The sequence below is a fragment of the Rhinolophus sinicus genome, chromosome 16 (genome assembly GCF_057876585.1).
Source record: "Rhinolophus sinicus isolate RSI-liver-muscle chromosome 16, RSI-T2T, whole genome shotgun sequence".
NCBI classification, from domain to species: domain Eukaryota; kingdom Metazoa; phylum Chordata; class Mammalia; order Chiroptera; family Rhinolophidae; genus Rhinolophus; species Rhinolophus sinicus.
Genome location: NC_142516.1, coordinates 150,079,481 through 150,100,060, shown reverse-complemented (window position 1 = coordinate 150,100,060; position 20,580 = coordinate 150,079,481). Strand labels below are relative to the sequence as shown.

The window sequence follows — 20,580 nt, the reverse complement described above, 5'->3', positions numbered from 1 at the left end:
TACTTTAAATGCTTTGTGAAGAATTACTTTCTGAAGTTTAAAAGAAATAAACAAAAATCTCGGCAACTCTGAAGTATTCAAGAATTTGAGTTTTACTCACTGACTGGGTGTGTAAGTTATGACAAAATAATAAAATTGAATAATTGTATTGAAAGTCAGGGATCACCTGTGTATTTTTGGACATTACAGTGGGAATTTGGGAAGATTCAAAGTGCAATAGTGAATCACAATTTTAATGTGGCTCTGCCATCACCATTCAAAGCTGTAGGAAATAAAGAGGTTATTAGGAAAGACAATAGTACTGGACAATACCAAGGACGCCCACATGCTTCTTAAGTACTGGGTTAGAGCTCTCAAGTACATATTATGGCATTGCGTTTACCTCATATTGAAGTTAATAAGAGACATTAATAAGAGACATCTTCTTAAAAAGTATTTGAATACTTGTCTATATAATTTAGGATGTTCCTATAGAAGTATAAGGGGCAATAGATGCTTTCATCTTAAAACCATGGCCAAATCTAATGCTGCCCATCTATGAGACAGGACAGGAAAGGAGGAAGCTAACTTGAAACGAAGTGCATCTATTCAGCTGTGGTAAGCCGTCTTAAATAGCTTTACCAAATAAGTTGGACAAATTCTTGAGATGGTAAGCGACTAGATTATTTTTAAGTGGGAGCATGCCTTTTTTGGCTTCTTAAATTTTGTTGAAAAGTGTAAGAAGCTCAGTTTACCACATGGGGAATTGGAAACTGCCAGTTCAATCTTGTAGATCTGAAAAATTTTGAGTATTCTGTGCAACTCCTGGTACCCAATGCATGCTGAAGGGGACCTATGTATCTGAAATACGCAGCCTCCAATCCAAATATTGAAGCGTGAAAAGTGTGACTAATCATCCGCACGATCTTCATGATCAGAAAAGTTAATAAGGTAACAAGAAAGTTTCAGTGAATAACAATACTAACTGCCACTTACTGAGTGAATGCTTTATAAAAGCTTAACATTTGTGGTCCTTCACATTTTCCCCCCTCATTTAAGCCTCATAACAACCTATTACAAAATGGGAGATCGAGATTTAAAAAGGTTAGAAATTGACGTTAGGTCATAGAGTGAGCACGTATCAAAAGCAGGGATTTGAACCCACATTTTTCTGATTCTAAAGTTGGCGTCTTTTTCAATTAAATCATATTGCCTCGTGCATAGGCATTCTACGTAAGGATCTCTTTTACTATAGTATATTTACATTTGAGGTTTTTATTTTCTCACCTTGAGGTGGATGTTTAAAAAGGGTAAAAGGCTGTGCATAAGGAATTTTGACATAATATCATAATCTATCATACTACACACCCTTAAGTAAAGATAAAGTCACAGTACGTTTAAGGAAAATATTGAGCATGTTTTAGTTTAAAATGTACAATGAATCTGTAATAATTTTGAACGTGTAAGAACTGATGAATGCTTTGAGTTTTAAGAGTTAGCAGTTATCTTTTGTGCAAGATAACCGATTCAATAATATTTACCTTCCTATGACTCTAACTGTGCCTCAGGAGAAAGTAAGTCAATGAGAGATGTTCCCCAAGCCATGGGGAAGAGAAACTGCAGGAGCAAGTGGGGTGTTACACACGTTTTACACTGTCTTGTAAGAGCTGATGAATACATTTTCAGGGATTTTTGTGAGCAAGTTAAATGCAGCCATTATTAAAAATCAAGTATACAGTCTTATAATTAAATTACATTAAAAATAAAGGTGTCACTTCCTAATTATTTTATTACACATTAGTGTTATCTATGGTCTTACAGTTATTTCTATTGTATCTCTATGATACAAATATTGCATATTGCTCTGCTACTGCACACTTCCTCCCAACTCCGCATTCAGTGACATCACATCAGTAGTCTGAAATTGACCATGGTGGGAGTATTTGCACCAAACAAACTGGCAAACTCTGCATCTCAAAGCTTGATTCTTATTTTGCTGATTATCTAGACAAGGTTTGTAAACTATAGCCAGTGGGCCAAATTCAGACAATGGTCTGTTGTAAAATTTTATTGGAAAATAGCCATGCCCATTTGTTTATATGTTGTCTATAGCTCCTTTTTTCCAATAACAGAGTTGAGTTGTGATGAGAGTGACCATCTGGCCCACAAATCCTAAAATATTTACTATCTGGCCCTTTACAGAAAATGTTTGCCAACCGCTGATCTAGACTTAAGAAACTGATGGAGAAGATACTAACAAAACAAGTTAAACATAAAAGGGCATGCTGTGTATAGGCAGTACATTGTGACTAGCATAAAAACTTGTAAAAATATTCTCCCAGAATCCAAAACCATTATCCAATTCAGCAAAAAATTTGCTAGAGTGATCGACAAATGAGTGAAATGCTCATATATGTAGTGCTGAGAAGTTTCACCTCGGTAAATATAATTTGTTTGAGGCTGAGAAATAGTTTTACAGTAGGCTATATATCAGATTTAATGACAATAAATGTATTAGAAAGAGAATTAGCAGATTGGGATGCAACTTGGTCAAATCATGATTGAATTGCAGTAATAGGTTGCCTACAGATACAAGAGTTTGGCAAAAATCGATGAAAGCATTCTGTGAGAATCAATTGGCAATTGTATGTTTTATTATTTGTAAATTATTTGCTACGTATTTTTAATATCAGTAAAATTAATATATATATATATATATATATATATATATATATATATATGCACACACATATATACATATGTAGTTTTTTTCGGAGAACCAATTGTTAAACACGAGTACACCCACCACCAATCAGGCTCCAAGTGTGTAACTGCTATTTGTCCCAATGATGTAAGGAGACCCCACTTTTTGCTAATGATCCTCCCTGTAGACCCAACACAGCAAATGAAAATTTGACAGTAGGCAGTAGTAAAACTGGACAGTAATAAAAGTGGACAGCGTAGTAGACAAGCCCTGGTCCTCAAGGAGTCACAAGCATTGTATTCTTCACAGCTGCAGCCAGCTGACGGAGCACCTGCTGTGATGAACCTACCTTGAGACCGGAAGTGAGGAGAGTTGGGTGTCAGGATACCTGTGTTGATTGGGAAATGAAAGATGCTATTATAGAGAATTCCAGAAGCTCAGTAACTCAGTTTTATTTCTTGTTCACGTCACAGTCCAATGTGGTTTGAGGCTTGGAGGTAGAAGCTCTGCTGTACCATGCAGGCTTTTAGATGGTCCCCAGGTTTTCCAGTGCAAGCATGTTGCTTGGGAGACTGTGGGAAGGATGAGATATTGAGGTTAAAAGGATTTTCTCGTTCTGACAGAATTGTTTTTCAACTTTAATTTTGCAACATAATTACTCCAAGTACTTGGCCAATTAATGTGTATGTTTTTAGGTCAGAGCCTTACTTTATGTTATTGCAATCTCTAATTTTTTTTCAAAACTTCATGTGTATGTGAGGGAGAGTAGAGATAAAAAGAAGTATTAGGAGAACTATATAAAGGAGATGTCCAAGAATAGACACCCTACAGACCATAACTGCATTGTTACAATAGCAAATTGCAAAGACAAATGATCAACAGTGTGACCTGAGGATAATGTGCTTGCATGCATGCATTATGTGTTTGCGTGTGCGTGTGTGGGTGTGTAACTGACTGGAAGAACTCTATTTCTGGAGCATGAGTCTAAGGACTGCACAGGGACTGCACAGTAGGCATGTGTTTCTGGAACAATGTCAAGCACACAGGCAACCTTCCCCTTCCCAACCTGGGTGCCAATCATGACATATATGTGAGGGAGGTGCTTCCACATGCCTCTTCCCATCTGCTCCCTAGGCTTTGAACAGAATGGAAATGCTGAGAGGCATGGCAAAGCCAGGGCCACTGCTGTCAGTTGGCCCAAGGACACCTGCCCTCATGGTGTTTGGCACAATCCAAGTCATCTACACTTTGATAAGAGCCGCAGTCTAGGCCTGTCCACTACAGGAGCTGCACATGCACCGAAGGCTGTTTTTATTAAGTTTCTCTCCTTAGTAAAGCAAAGAGGCCATGAAAAGTTAAAGACACTTGAGGATCAAGAAATTGGGGTAAAAGGAATATCTAGCATGCATTGGGTCCCGTTGTTTAGTCCTGTTTCATAGCCACGGAAAGGCTCCCACCTGTGGAGTGCTTGCCTGTGTTCCTCTTCTGGGTGTCCCTGGTGTAATTCTTCCATCTGTCATATGGAGTATTCTAGGAGAAGCCTCCCTACTCCTGTAGCCTGCAGCGGAATGACAGATGAATGTGGGGGCAGGGAAAACACATGGCCCACCTCTCTGAGTGGGTTTGTGTGACTTCAAGTAAAGCAGAGCTCATTGCACAGGAGTTTTCAAAAAGAATATACTCCCAATGTCAAGGGTTGTGCCTTCCCTACTGCTTCTGTTTCCCATCTATCCTTTTTCCTTGTTTTTTGGTAAAAGGAGAGAGTGTTGCTCTGGAAGGAAGGAAGGAAGGAAGGAAGGAGGGAGGGAGGGAGGGAGGGAGGGAGGGAGGGAGGGAGGGAGGGAGGGAGGGAGGGAGGGAAGGAAGGAAGGAAGGAAGGAAGGAAGGAAGGAAGGAAGGAAGGAAGGGAAGGAAGGGAAGGAAGGGAAGGAAGGGAAAAGAAGGAGGAAGGGAGGGAGAGAGGAAGAGAGAGAGAGAGAGAAAGGAAAGAAAAATATTGGACATATGGGTGGGGGAGAATTTGACAACAAAAGAGCAGCGCAAGGGAATTTTGGGATTAAGAGAATTGTTCTGTACCCTGACTTTGGTGATGGTTATATGACTCTATACATTTATCAGAATTCATAGAACTCTATGTCAAAAAGGGATGCCTACTATTTCTAAAGTATAAAGTAAATTTATAAAGGTTTTCAGACCTGTCACTAGCCCCTACAGCTCCCTTTATGAAAAGGATAATGATGTCAATTAAGGGGACACGAAAATGTTTATGAAATTGACTGAATCGTCCTATTCCACCCAATGTAGTAGCCCCAGTCACATGGATGTGGACAGAGCACTTGAAATGGATAATTAAATTAAGACATGCTGTAAGTGTAAAACACACACCAGATCTCAAAGACTTCATACAAAAAAAAAAGAAAAGAAAAAGAATGTAAATCAGCTACTAATAATTTATATATATTGATTACATGTTGAGATGGTAATATTTTGGATATATAATTAAATAAAATATACTATTAAAATTAATTTCATTAGTTTATTTTAACTTTTTAAAATAGGACTACTAGAAAATTTCAAATTACATCCGTGGCTTACATATTTCTATTAGACAGCGCTGGCTGAAACTGTGTACAGGTATAGGTAGGTGCATCATGAAATTAGCAATTCATTTGGAGACTCCCTTGCAAGCTGCCCCTACTCCACCCTAATTTTATACTCATTACCCAGAGCCTTGTTCTTAGCCACTAGCTATTTTTTCTTCTAGGTTCCATTTCTTATTGGAACTGAGGCTTAAGCATAATCTTTGATCAAATGACTCCTAAATTGATATCTCTCATCCAGCATCTTTCTAGACCAGTGGCTCTCCAACCAGGTCCAAAGTCGCCCCCCAGGGAATAACATGTGGCAATGTCTGGATATATTGTTAGTTGTCACAACTTGGGGAGTGAAGATATTACTGGCATCTAGTGTGTAGAGGCCAGAGATGGTGTGAAACATCCTACAATGCACAGGACAGCCCCCACAACAAAGAACTCGCCAGCCCAAAATGTTAATACAGCTGAGGTTAAGAAACCCTGATAAACATGTGATAAAGTATATCTGGGTCCTGCATTCACCAGATTTACAAAAACAAAATATTGGTTTGAACAGAATAGGTCATTAATAATGTCATAATAGGATGTCTTAAGAAGAGATGGTGGTAAGTGATAAAAGTGTGGATGATTTCTCAGTTATATTCTTTGTTTCCAAATGTTGACATGATATTTCTACTTGGATAACAACATAGCTAACACTTGACTCATCAACTTTCCCTTTAACAAACCGTTTTCTGAGCATGTCATTACTATTTTAATCTCCTTTGTTAGAAAATCGGGGTGTCCCTTTGACCATCTCCTCTAGCTTCTCCATCTCTTATCAAGATTTTAAAAAATTCCTCTAATTTAGTCAAAATAAAGAATTTTGCTTACTTCTTTTCTGACTGTGGGTAAACAATTTTAGGGTCATATCAGTGCATTAAAAAGTATAAATATATAATGTGGTCCCAATGTGTAACTAGAGGAGGAGGTATGTTATGTGATCTCTTGTAATGCCAAACAAGACGACTATCACACAGGTAGTACATAAGTGACAAACAAATAATAGAGATAAATGTTATTGAAATTCTGAGGAAAATAAGGTAAATATAAAAACATGTCTATTCTAGATTTCTGATTCCTCTATTACTGAAATAGTTTCCTCTACCTCCTGTTTTAAACCCCCATGATTTTTAGTTTAATTTTCCTGAAACACTTCTTTTATTGTGATATTTCTCCTGCTCCAAAGGACTTCTTCTTCCTTACGGTATTAATACCCAGCTTCTCTCCCCACTTTTAAAGGCATCCTACAAGTTGCCCCAACTCTACCTTCATTTCTCGCTGTCCTCCAATGTGCTAATGCCTCACTATCCAGCCAGGTGGACCTATTCACCAGCCCTGCCCCATGCTTTTTGGAGCTGTCCCCTCCATTCCTTTGCTGGTATCAGCCCAAGCCATCTTTTCAGGTCCATCTCAATCTCCTTAAAGCTTTCCTTACCTCTCTAAGGGCCCACTCTTTCCCTTCTTTGAATTACTTTGTACTCAGACACCATCCAACATTAAACATTCTTATCCTCTGGAAGTTGCATTCATAATCAACACTATCCAACACTGAATGTTCTTACTCTCTGGGAAGAAGCCATGTCGTAGTGTCTTTTTAACACCTAAATTCACCTCAAACAGTCCCTAGAAGATATTAATGCCTAGGTCCTGCTCAAAGATAAAATCACTGATGTTGTACCTTTGGAGAAATCTTACTAGGATTCTTCTGTGAAGAAAAACGTACATAACTGATTCCTTCATGCAAGCAAATCAAATACCCCTTCCACATAAGTGTTGAATTTCAAAGCAATTAACCTGAAGACTGCACATATATTCTACTTTTCAGACTTTTCTAGTTCTCCCTTTTAAGAACTTCTTTAAGAGCCTGTGGCACATTCTTTCATATATTCAAAAACTGTAAATCTTAATATGAGGGTGAACTTGGTTTTTTAAACTGGTATTTAGAGCCATGTCAGGGGATTAAGATGAGTGAAACTGGGTAGTGTCATAAATGGTTTAACGAAGAGGAATGAGTGGAATCCATAAATTCACTTTTCCTATTGATTTTAATCTATATAGTTTTGCATAAGTGCTAGAATTCTGACTCCCAGTGGAAGGGCTGTGTCCTGCACTGCAGGCCTCACAGATATCATTGGCAAAGCCAAGATTACTGTCCACCCTGTCGGCTGCTTCATGCTACTCTTCACCTCATGCCAACTTTCCTTCAGTGATAAAGTGCACCCTTAGGCAAGAAAAATGTGATTTACAACACCAGTGAAAGCCCAGCTAATTCCAGGGCAGCTACGATAATCGACTGAATGGGTGGGAGCTGACTGCTAATGCAGCCCTGTTCAAGTATTTATGGACAAGTTTTAGGATGCAGTGACCTCTCAGTGAAGCTGAAAGGTGGTAAAAGACGGTAATCAAGACTTCAGAGGTAGCGTGAACAATGATTCAAAGCGGGAGCTGCCTTTGCTGGGGAAGATGACAGTGAATCAATCTCTCTCTCTCTCTCTCTCTCTCTCTCTCTCTCTCTCTCTCTCTCTCTCTCTCTCTCTCTCTCCCTCCCTCCCTCCCTCCCTCCCTCCCCCACTTCCCTTCCTCTGCGCGCGTGTGTTCACAGATATGGGCCAGATAAACTGAATACTATTTCAAGTACCAACATTAAGACTTTTATCACTACATATATTCAGTACCCATTTGTCAAACTCGCATCAGAGTTGGCTGCTTTGGTATATAATAATAGATTACATTTTAGGTCTTACGTTCCATCCCACTCGTTTTTGAGCACTGCTCAACCTTATGATCTGGTGCATAGGCCTCAAGCAGAGGGGAATAGGTGCTTTATTATGTAGATGGTTCTTATCACACATTATTTCTTTTAATCCTCACAGCAACTGTCTGAGGTAAATACAATTGTCCTCATTTCCACAAATGGGGGATGTAATCTCAGAGACTTGAAGGATCTTGATCGAGGTCAGGCATATAGTAAGTTTTTGAGTGGAATGGAATGGCCAGGTCAGCCCCCCTTCTAGAAGATTCTAAATCCAAATGTGAGAGTCTTCCTGAAAAATCTGCTGAGGGACAGTTAGCAGAGTTATGTCTTTCTGCTGAGTCATCTTCAGAATGATGACCAGCTTTGATGGACTGCCAGGGTTTAGAGCTTCTTTGAACTGGAGGCTCCTTTCATCCTGTTGAACGTTATCTGTTGGTGTCTAGTGCTCCTTCCTTGTTTCCTAAGCTCTAAACGAGAGAGAACAATGCAGTCCCATCTTGATATTGTGCAGCTTCTGTCTGCTTAGTCATGCCACTAAGCACCTTGTTGTGTGAGAGGCAACATATAAGCTATTTGCTGAGTGCATGACAATGAGGCTCATTTTTCTCTACAATTTATAAAGCATTTTCACATGTAACATCTAATTTTATTTTATCTTGGCAAAAGAGAATTCGCTGAGGCCAAACATTTCCACAGCAGTGGTTAATCAAGGGTACTTATTTTAAATCATTATTTATCTTTGCACTAAAGGATAGGCATGAAAGAGAAATGCCTTTAATAACTTACTGATTGATAGGGCAAGCTGGATTTACTAATCTGAGTCTCTAAAGGTAAAGTCTGGGAATCTGCATTGTTTTAAAAAGCTGTCCTGTGAATCTTTTATATAATGTTTTTTACTGCGATTGCCCAGCCAGAGTCTTAAGATGGAGGCCACTGAACAGAATGATACCTTAATGTCCATCTGGCGCTATTTTCCATGTATCTGCAGGATGCAGTTCACTGGGACGTAGGTGAATATTCTTCCAGGCCCCCTGAAAGAGTTAATTAAAATAAAAGAATTGATTTTTAGACTACTTAGTGTGCAAGTGTCTTTCTGAAGCTGCTGTGATCTGATTAGTTCACTTATAGCCTGAGAGCTGACACTGACATGGATTTGGGGTTATTTTTAATTAGAATTTTTTTTCATTCATTATCCAAAATTAACACAACTAGATTCTTCAGAAAACGAAAGTGTTTAGATTTTGAAGGAAAAAGTTAAATCCTTAATCACTGAGACATTGATACCCACTCCATCTTTGCATTAGATTCGATCTAAAATGAAACACAAATTAGTTCCTGGACTCCAGGAGAGTTAATGCAGCTACATTTGGTTACCAACCTAACTCAGCCAACATGTGAAGTAGTATAGGGGGAAAATTCTCAAATAGGGCATTCTATTAGGTAAAGAGATATTTTGACTGCTGAGACACATAAATAGCCTTGACCCACTTCGCTAACTACAACAAAATGGCCGTTGCCTGGGAAGAACCCGTGAGACTGATGTGCATTGTCTAAGTCTAACTTTAATCTTCAAAACAAAGAAAAAGACATGCATACCAATCAGCTTTATCTTTACTGTAAATCTACACCAGGGATTCTCAACCTCTGCCCCTCCTGATATTTGGGACAGGAATATTCTAGGTTGTGAAGAGCTGTTTTGCGCATTGCAGGATGTTTAACAGCACCCCTGTCCCCCACCCACTAACTGCCAGCAGCACTCCTTCCCCAGTTGGGAGCCCCAAAATTATCTCCAGAAGTTGCCAAATATCTTCTGGGGAGCAAATCATTCCCAGTTTAGCACCATTAATTTCTATGCACTAATTTCTTTAATTTTACCTTCTGCAATAACATTAAAAAAATAATTTTAATTGAAGGAATTCCTTAAGATGTGCTTAACATAAGGAAAAATAAATTTGTTTAAATATTTGAAAAAACATTCAAAAACTGTTTTAAGATCAAAGATGTAGGAAGAGGGTGAAGCTTCCAGGTTTGTATATATTGAAACAAACTTTATTATGCAGATGATGCAGCTTTACATCAGTGGTAAGTGAAGACTCATCCTGTTGAGACTGAGAGCAAGATTAGTTTAAGCATCCTAGAGTGCCTGCCTCTAAAGCAATAAGACAAGCTTTTGTCATGCAAAATAGACTTTGATATAATCAGAAAAATGGAAAGGGCAGTTGGAAGAGCATGCAGTCTCCCTATTTTAAATGTGTTCTCTTGTATTTCAAATGTATATGTCTCAAAAAGTATTTTGCGTCATCCTGAACTTAACTCCTGAGTATATCAGTGTTTCTGTGCCAAGGAGTTAATCTCCCTGCCCATTCCCACTCCACTCCCCAAATCAGTGGAACCAAGTGACTTCACTCCACGTCACTCCTTACTTCCTCTCAGTTAAGTAGCCTGTAAACCAAGATGACCCTACGTCCCAAAGCCTCAGGCAGTGGCCAAAGAAATAAACTTCAGGGAGAGTTAAGAGGATTCCAGGATAAGGGGCAGAAAAGGGGGCACTCAGGAATGGAACTGTGCAAGTACCAAGGCATCCGACTAGTAAAGCCTCTTGAGGAATATTCATCAAAATATATTTTTTTCTTATTATTATTTTCTTTTAGGACCTCTAAGGATTAAAAAACATTAAAAGAAGATCTAATTATTTTGCTTTTCTGTATAGTATGACCCTCTGTGTGGTATAAATTCTTTAGATTTGCCTATGCTTGACCTTTATGTGAATAGAATCAATCATCTATATATACATATATATATATGCGCATATGTATATGTATGTGTGTGTATATATATATATATATATATATATATATATACACACACATATATATACATATATATGTATGTATAACAACTTGGTGATTCCAACCAGCATTAAAGTTTAAGATTCATCTATGTTGATGCTTGTAATTAATTTGTTTTCCCTGCCATTTAATATTCTACTGTAAAAATCACATTTTATTTATTTATTTATTTATTTATTTATTTATTTATTCATTTATTTATTTATTTATTCTATTGTTGATTTTGGTTATTTCCAGTGTTACCCATTACCTAGATAAGACATCTATGACTATTTTAGGTGTCCTTTGATGCAGGTATTCAAGAGTTTTTCTTACTGTTCACGTGAGGGTGAAAATTCCAGATTTTAGTGGATGTATGTCTCCAAGTGTCTAGATAATGCCAAGTTGTTTCCCAGATTGTTTGTATCATTAAATTCCTCCAGCTCATCATCTTCACCAACACCTGTAACTGATAGGCATTTTAACATTTGCCAATCTGATAGAGTGAAAAAGTAGTTCATTGTGGTTTTAATTTACATTTCCATGATTAGCAAAAAGCTTGAAATCTTTTCTATGTTTTCATTGAATAGTTATGTTTCCCCTTTAGTCAGAAAATTTTGTGCATTTTGTTTCATTATTTGTCTTTTTCTGATTGCTTCATGTGTGTTTTTTTGTATATTCTGGATCTAAATTCTTTCTCCAGTTTAATATATATATATATATATATATACCAGTTAGTGATTTATCTTTTTACTCTGTAGAATTTTTTGATAAACAATTGTTCTTAATTCTAGTGTAGTCAATTTTGCAATACTTTATGTTTTTTACTTTTATTGCCCATTTTAAGAAATTTACTGTCCCCTGAGGTGCTAAGCTACTCTCCTATATTTTCTTCTAAAAGTTTTAAAGTTTTGCCTTTTACTTAGAAGTCATTAAGTCACCTTGAAGTGATTTCTTAAAATGGTATGTTATATACAATATTTCCATTTTTTTCCATATGGCTAACCAATGGCCCAATGTCATTTATTGAAATGTCCATTCTTTCTCCACTAATCAATCTTCAAATGGACAGTTTTGTGCAGATTGGAAAAGTGTGCCCTCTCTCAGACAATCAGATTGAAAAAAATCATGTTATTTGAATGGGCCAATTAGTCAAAAAAAAAAAAAAAAAAAAAAAAAAAAATCATTCCTCTAAGCATGTGTATTGGGAAAAGATTCCCTTTCCTCCCAGAAGATGATGCCTTGACAGGCACATGGCCTATTCTACTTGGCCTGTTTTCATTTCCACTTGAGCTGAGTGTCCTCTTGGCATGTGTCCTTCCCTACTGGTCAATATGTCTATCTACATACCAACACTGTATTGTCTTAACAATTATAGCTTTGTAATAAGTCTTAGGTTTTGAGAGAGCAAATTTCATTTGTTCTTATTCAGTTCTTTGGCTTTTTTTTTTACTCTTATTTCCACATAAAATTTTTAATTAGATTATCATGTTCAATGAAAAATCCTGTTTGTGATTTGGTTGGAATAACATTGAATTCATAGACCCAAGTGGGAGGAATTGAAGTTTTGGTTTTTTTTAATATTGAAGTTTCTTACCCATAAATACAGCTGTGTCTCCATTCTTCTAATTCAGTTTCATATTTTTTTCTTAATAATCTTTATTTTGTGATATTTCTGTCTAAGATTCTTAGTATTTTTGCTGTCTTAATTTGCTAAATTATTTCAATTTCATTTTCTAACTCTTTGTTGCCAGTGTATAGAAACATTTTTGCTTTTATATTGATTTGTTATTTGGCAAACTTGCTAAACACTTATTCTCATTATTTGTCAATAGTTTGGGGGGAGGTTCTTTGTGGAAAGTCTTATCATCTGCAAATTATGACAAATTTGCTCCTTCCCTCCCAATTCTTATAATTCATTTTATTTTATTTTCTTACTGCAGTAACTAGTTATTGCAGAAACCAACTCTTTACCAAACCTGTTTTTCCACTCTTCATGAGAACCCACAGCTAAACTATAGTACATTTCCTAATTTCCTTTGGGATTAGACAGGGCCATATGACTAAATTCTAGCCAATGGAATGTGAGCAGAAGGGAAGCATACCCACTGAAGGACTGTCCATTAAAACCTCTCATGCCTGATCCTCCTGTTCTTTCCCTTTCTACTAGGTTGTGGTACGTGAACCTGTCAACTATCAAAGCTGTGTTTGAAAGATAGCAAAATCCACAATGTGGAGGGAACCCCAATCCCTAAAGCAACATACACACACAAAAGAGCTGCCCATCAATCTAAAACACTCATATTGGACTTTATTTAAACAGAATATAAGCTTCCATTATATTTTATCCATCATACATTTGGGGGTTTGTTTTTTAAATGCTAGTTTTACCTTCAGTAATATACTGTAAATTCTAGTATAGAGTAGACGTAGTGACAGTGAGCACCCCTGTCATCTTTGATTTTAAGAAGAAAACTTTTAAAGTTTTACAACAAAATATAATGTTTACTGTAGGATTTTTGTTTTCCTAGTTTGCTAAATGTCTTTTCATGAATCATTGACTTTTATCAAGCTTTTTCTGAATATATTTAAATGCCTAGTTTCTTTTTACATTTAACTCTTTAATAAATTTGGAATTTGTTTTAGCCAATGTTTTTATGTAAAGATCCAAATTTATCTTTCTCTTACCAGCTCCTCGTATGAGTGAGGATAAGGTTTGGCTGCATACAACAGAAGAACCAAAATAAATGTGACTTAAACAAAATGGGACTTTATGTCTTCATGATTTAAAAAGTGTTTAGAGGTAGGCAGTCCAGCCCCATATGGCAGTTCTGTCATCACTGAGAATCCCAGTTTCTTATACCATTTTGCTCTACCACTCTAGTCATGACTTCCAACTTGAAAGTCCCCTTATGACTTATATAGATATTGAAGCTCAGCCTTCATTTCCATATTCCAGCAGAAGAAAGAGGAAAGAAAGGTGGAACAAAAGGATCCATTTCTGGCTGAGGCAGTTCCCTTTAATAGTCTTCTCAAAGTCCCACATAGCATTTCCACTCACATCTCATTGGTTAGGGTTACTTTCATGACCACAAATAAGGCTGGGAGACATAGCTTGATAACAAGGCACTTTATCACTCCTAAAGAATTGAGTCTCTGCTGCTAAGGAAGAAGGGGAGACTAAATATTGGGTAGCAACTAGTGACCTCTACCACATTAACTAAATTTTCTGATTTTAGCTATTTTTAACAACTGATGAATAAGACTGTCTTTCTCTATTGTCTTGTGATGCTTTCTTGATTATTTATTTACATTTTATATATAATGAACCTACTATTGCTTCATTAGTTGAGCCATATATTTTTTCAATAATGGCATGCTGACTTGTTTACTATCATCTGTGCTATGCTTTGCTTTTGGACAAAAGTAGTTAATCCACCATCATTAGTTTCCCTTTTCATTATTTTTCTTGGTTATTTTTAGCTATGGATTTTTGTACGTACTCTAGGATCTTTTTGATAAATTGCGAAGAAAATCCTTGGATTTTAGAATTGGATTTGGTAAAAGTCTTCAAATCTTTACAAAACTAAACCTTCCCCTACAGAAATATATAGGTTTCTCCATTTATTTAAGCCTTAGTATCATACATTCATATAGGTATTACATATTTCTGATGTAATATTATTTTCACATATTTTATGTTTTTTGAGTCAATAAATAGTCTTTTCCTTATATTTTAAATTACCTGTAATATATGAAAAAAAATTACTTTTATACCTTTGTTTAATATGCATTCATTTTACTGTCTCTCCATGATTTATTTTGGATGATATACATATCCCTCAAGTAATTATAACTTTTACTCTTTTACAATGGATATTTAAATGTCATGAATCAAGACATTGCCCATATTTTCCAGAATACTTTTAATTAATGATGACGACATGTGTTCGTTACACTTGGACTGATTTTTGTAGTAATATATCTAGTTTGCACTGTTACATATGTATGTTGTTTTGGTGTGAACACTCTTTGTATTTTTGAGAAGTAGCCTTCTATTCCTCATGAATTTTTTAAAGAAGGAATCATCAAGCTTTATTGAACACCTTTTCAGTATCTACTATGTTTATATGACTTATTAATATACTGTGTTATATCATTTGATTTTCTCATCTTAAACCATTATGATATTTTTAGTTGTAGTGAATTATTATTTTGCTACATTTTAAATTTTTATTTACTAGTATTTTTGGTGGGACTTCTGTAGAAACTTTTTAATTTTGGTTAATAGTTACATTTGCATGTGAAAGACAGGAGGAAAAAAGAATGGAGGGAGGGAAGGATGGGGGGAGAGAGAGAGATGTTTGGGGAATTTTGAAAAGATTATTCTGGTTTCATAAAATGAATTGGGTAATATTCTATATTTTTCTGTTTCCAAGAGAAGTTTATGAAAAATAAGAATTGTATAATTAAGGAGTTGAAAGAATCCACCTAAAAACATTTCGGCCCAAAACTGTTTTGGGAGGTAATGCTTTGATAACATTTTTAAGAGCTCTGGATAATTATTTAGGTTTTCTGCTTCTTCCCATGGTGATAAAAGTTTCCGAGATTATGAAGACCTACGAATGCAACAGAAAGCAAGACAGAGAGCAACATAGCCATGTCCATGTGCTTTGCTTTTTCTGAGCATGTTTCTAGCTTGGATAACTGGCATCCTCCCTTCCCCTTGGTCCAGCCTGCCTGAGGAGCTGGAGGCCAAGGCCTCATCTGTACATCTACCAAGAGCCTTACGTTTATTTACACAAGTCTCCTACCCAGCAATTAAGAGTGTATCTGTAGGACAGTCCCAAAATAAATTAAGTGACATTGGAGAGGTAGGTGTGACCTATCAAGCCAAAAACAATGAGGAGGATGGACCCTGACAAGGGGCTGGGATGTCACTGAAATGCAGGTTCTAGTTCCCGACCTTGCCACACTCCAGACTTCACCTCCTTTTACCATCTTCCTAATCTTCTACTCCCCAGCATCACCCCGTGGTCGCCAGTTCCTGCTGCCTTTGCCTGCATCCTTCCCTCCGCCACCCTCTCTTCTCTCATACTGCTTCGAATCTGCTTGTTTATCTGTGTCCCTCTCTAGATGGAAAATGCCATGGTAGGAGGGAACATGCCTGTGGTTGTACATAATTATACTTTCCACAGGGGGTCCTAATTGGACCGCTGCCCAAGTCATCCATTTACTCCAGTTCTCAGTGCCTAGCAGAGTGCACAGCACATGATAGCAATTCCATTTGTTGAATGAATGAACGAATGAACAAATGACATTCTTTTCCAATTAAGAGTAGACCGAACCTCAAACGTTTTGGAAACACCAGCAAGTGGCACCTCAGACCCCAGAGAAGAAAACAACAGACTTCCTTCCATGTGATCACTGTCTTGTAGTAAAAGCTCCTTCACATCTGTTATGAATCAGCCCAAAGAGAAGTCTTCTGTTTTCTTAACTGAAAAACTTAAAATTGTTTGCTGCCAAAAGTAGGCTAACTTAACTCTCGCTGTGATGTGCCATAGATGGGTTACAGGTGTGATATCAGTCCCTTCAGCTCAGAGTGAAAAGACCTGGGCTAGCTGGGCCCTTGCTCAAGTCATCCATTTACCTCAGTGTGTCACACAAACATGAGCCCAGGACAAGCGGGTTTGAACAAGCTTGCAAGCACTGATGACCACTATGTTGGCATATTGGCCTGTGTTATTAATGGTTTTTAGCCATTATGAGTTCTTACCTAGATGTGTCTTGAGATGAGAAGTCAAAGGAAGCACCATGTTTTCATGCTCTGCAGAATTTAGCAGCAGTCCTACCTCCCTGAAGTCCTGGGATTTCTCCAACTTAGAAAGAGAGAAAGAGAGAGCGAGAGAGCGAGAGAGCGAGAGAGAGAGAGAGAACAAGTTATTAGTAGTAGTAATAGTAGTAAAAGTCGTAGCAGTAGTAATTGTAATTGTAGTAAGTAGGAGTAGAAGTAGTTGTGGTGGCAACAGTAGTAGTAATCATATTTCCAAAGGCAAAAATTTTAGGTGCAATGAAATGTCTAATTTTATATTTTTTCTACGTGGGACCCAAGAGGTCAGCAGTCAATAGCTGGAAGCAATCAGCTGCAAACAAGGAATTTCCTTAAAATCTTGTGCTTTATCTTAAGAACCCATGCAAAGTTACTTGCTGCTCCATAACAGGTCAGTGTTATCTTTTCCTCCTCCCCCCTTAAAAATAAATGAAAACTATTAATATGAGTTATAAATATGCTTCCGGAACATGGACCAAGTTCATCTTGTGGCTTCAAGAACCCTCCTACCCCACCCCCTCACTTCCAAACACCCTGGGGTGCTGAGAACTCATGTGTAGTTTCTTTACTGCCCAAGAAGGCATGAAATAAAAGACAAGCTTCAGAAGTTCCATGTTAATAGGGAAAATAATGGATGGGACAGAAAAAAAAAAAAAAAAAAAAAAACCCAACAAAAAAACAAACAACAAAAAACCAGAATGAAATGGTGAATTTTTTGTTTTTTAAGGAAATAGGAGTAAGAGTTTTCTCCAGGCTGTGATGACAGCATTCTAAGCATGCCGCTGGACCTCCCAGTATCTCCCTGTAATTCCAGAACGGCTGGGAGCCTTGTTCTGACAGCATCTCAGTCTGTCAGTGGTCCATCATTGTTTATCATACTCACGTTCAATTACGCTTGGCATGTGCTCTCAGTCTGGAAACTCTGCCAAATGCCGTCTCTGACTGCAACTTGGTTGCCTCTGAGTAAGGAGGTTTGATCAGTGTTTGAGCAGTATTTTATCATCAGTTCAGGGGAGGACATCATTTGGGCCTTCTCAGATAATGTGAAGTATAGTGTTTTGATGACACTGGGGTAGCCCTCCAGGCTCCACCTGCAGAGGAAAAGCTCTGGAAGAGGTGCTAATATAGTTTTGGCACTGGACCTGACTTTCTTAGCTGATGAATATTGTAATCAGGCTGAATCCTATCTTTCTGATGGCTGCCCTGATTCTGTGTTGCCTCAGCTTTCCTTATGCCTTCTTCTCAATGTATAAAAGGTACCATCTAGAATCTGGGGAAAGAAGCTCAGTCCATCTCTTTTTATTGTTTCTAGAGAACTATCTGTATTTGGACAAATAGCTCAGACTGTCATCTATAAAATGAAATAATGGGATCATATAATCTCTAAGGTGTCTTCCAGTTTGTGTGGTTTGGGATTTTGAAATTTTCCATTATGCTGTCTGAGAGGTAGAGATGCTTCATAGCTCCATGTGGAAAAAGAGATCCTTAAAATATTTTATGAGCTGAAGATCCCAATGAACTAGAAGAATGTCGTAAGTCTATACCCAAACAAGACAGGACTGAAATGTCCACCCCCTTTATGCCTTCAAAGAACCAAACTAAAATTCCTTGAGAATTGATTCAGATGGAGCGCAAGAATGCCTGAAGTAAATGGTAAATGGTAAAACAAAACAAAACGGGTGGGAGGAAATGGTTGGAGGTGATGGATAAGTTTATGGCATTGAGTGTGATGATGGTTTTACAGGTGTATACTTACCTGCAAACACATTAAGTTGTTTTCATTAAATATATACAACTTTTTGTATGTCCGTCATACCTCAACAAGCAGTTAAAAAAATTAAAACGGTAAATGGTCCCACCAGCTCATTCGGTGGGACCTCAGGGACTCCCCCTGAAGAATATAAAAATGCTCATCTCTCCTGGGCTCTGATGGTCTTGGGGTAGACTGCTCAGTTTGTAATATTTCTTCCCCTGCAACATCAACTGTGTACCTTGGGTGGGCGAGGCTGACTCTTTGGTACATTTCCTCAATGGTCAGATTTTAAAAGCTTGAAGGCTTGTTTAAAGAACACAGCTCTAAGCCTTTGACATCATTTGGAGGAGGATGGAAGCCAAGCAGCATCTGGAGAATATGGGAGGGGCCTGGCATGCTAGGGGCTGCAGGGAGGGTGTGCAAGGAGTCTCCCAGTAGCTGTGCTTGATGAGAAATGCATGGTCCCCCTGAGGGAGATGATCCCATAGTCCATTTGTTTGCAACAAGAGCAAATAGTAACAAAGGCTTGTACTCAGAATGTGAGAGCTGGAAGGGAACTCAAAGTTCACCTTAGTCAACCCTCATTCTGAAAATGAAGAGCACCAAGACCAAACAGACCAAACACGACGGAGTATTTGGTGCTGCTCCCAAGCTAATTAATAGCAGAGTCAGCTGTGGAAACCTGGTATCCTGAAGTCAGAAAGGCCGCAATTCAAAATCGGCCTGGGTCTCTCCCGGGTTATGTTCTCTTCACTAATGTGCCCAATCTCCCCTGAGCCTCAGCTTCCTCATCTACAAAACAAGAACGATTCTCCCCGCCCCCTGTTTTTTAGGGTTCCTGCGCAGACTGAAGTCATGTATAATACATACACTAATTGCTCAGTGCCCTCTATGTTGGAGAGGCATTTGCTATTTTCTTGCCCTCCCCTTCGCTTACCACAGGTTTAATCGAAGCGCCATGAAGTCAGTGATTTCCTTTTCTCCAACGTGCTCTGGTTGCAATCTGGTGTTGCATAACCTGCTGGATGAGGACACGGCTCCCCTGGGAACTGTAGCCAAGTGGCCAGACACAGTGGCGCGGGTTGGGCGTTCCGTCCAGCAGAGGGCAGCAAAGCACGGGCTCCTACGCAGCCCCGTCTGCGAACAGCCAGCCATTATGTTCCCCTAAGGGAAAGGCCTAACGAGCTCCTTGCAGTGTGTTCTTTTCAGTGGAAGCATTTTTCCTGTCTCATTTCAGTGAGGACACAGTGTTTTGGTAACTGATATGTAGCCAGACTTTTTTTTTTTTTTTTTTTCAGCTTGGCTTTGTTTCATTCGGTTTTGCTGGAGGGGTAATCTAATCAATTTATTAGTCATTTTCCTCCCATGCATCAGGCACGGTGCTTCGCATCTAATATTCAGTATCACAAGTATTCCCGATGTAGTAATGATGATTGCTATTCCTATAAGTTTAGTAATGTGTAAGAACAAAAGCTGTTTCTTAACCTAGGATGGGGCTGGGATGAAGTCTTTCTGTCCAAACATAGTCGCCATTTATTAAGTACAGGACGTAAGTTAGGCATTTTTATAAATGCAGGGCATCGGGAAATAAAAAAGAATATGGCAAGTCATTTTCTTGATTTTGAAAACGGTATACATTTTTCTCCTCTGAGCAACTATTTTGGGAGGAGGCGGGGCTTGTTAGGAACCGGATTCCCGGACCCCAGCCCAGAGCTGCTGGATCAGAATTTGCAGGTTCACAAATTCGTAAGTGAATTCTGAGCACTTTCAAGTATGAGAAGCAAGGCCCTGGAGGGCAGCCAGTAGCTGCCTTCAAATATTTGGAGGGCCAATATTTGAAAGAGGGAGTGTATTTGTTTTGCTTTGCCCTAAAAGGCAGATTTAGCTTTAATTAATGTAAGCCGCAAGAGAAGGAGGTTTCCAAATCCTTAAAGAGCAAGGCATTTGGAGTTAGACTTCATCCCACGCCTTACTAGCTCCCTACTAGTCACTGGGTGAGTGTAAGCCGGAGTAGCCCAGCTAAACTGCTTCTCAGTATCTATAAAATGGGGATGTTGCTATTGAAAGAACTAAAACTGCTTTTTATTATTATTAT

The 20,580-nt window shown here is 38.1% G+C and overlaps 1 long non-coding RNA gene across 2 annotated transcripts; it reads right to left on the bottom strand.

The window, feature by feature from the left end:
• Positions 1-135: 135 nt before the first annotated feature.
• Positions 136-19,581, bottom strand: LOC109460984 (uncharacterized). 2 transcript variants are annotated; one of them, XR_012496053.2, is made up of 5 exons: positions 19,423-19,581; positions 16,679-16,781; positions 9,024-9,105; positions 4,141-4,241; positions 136-3,255 (listed from the first exon to the last, which is right to left on the bottom strand). It is a non-coding gene; the product is annotated as an uncharacterized LOC109460984 (long non-coding RNA). The 2 variants fall into 2 exon arrangements; XR_002139596.3 differs by lacking the exons at positions 136-3,255; positions 4,141-4,241 and adding an exon at positions 7,923-8,541 and having other exon boundaries at positions 19,423-19,576.
• Positions 19,582-20,580: the final 999 nt, after the last annotated feature.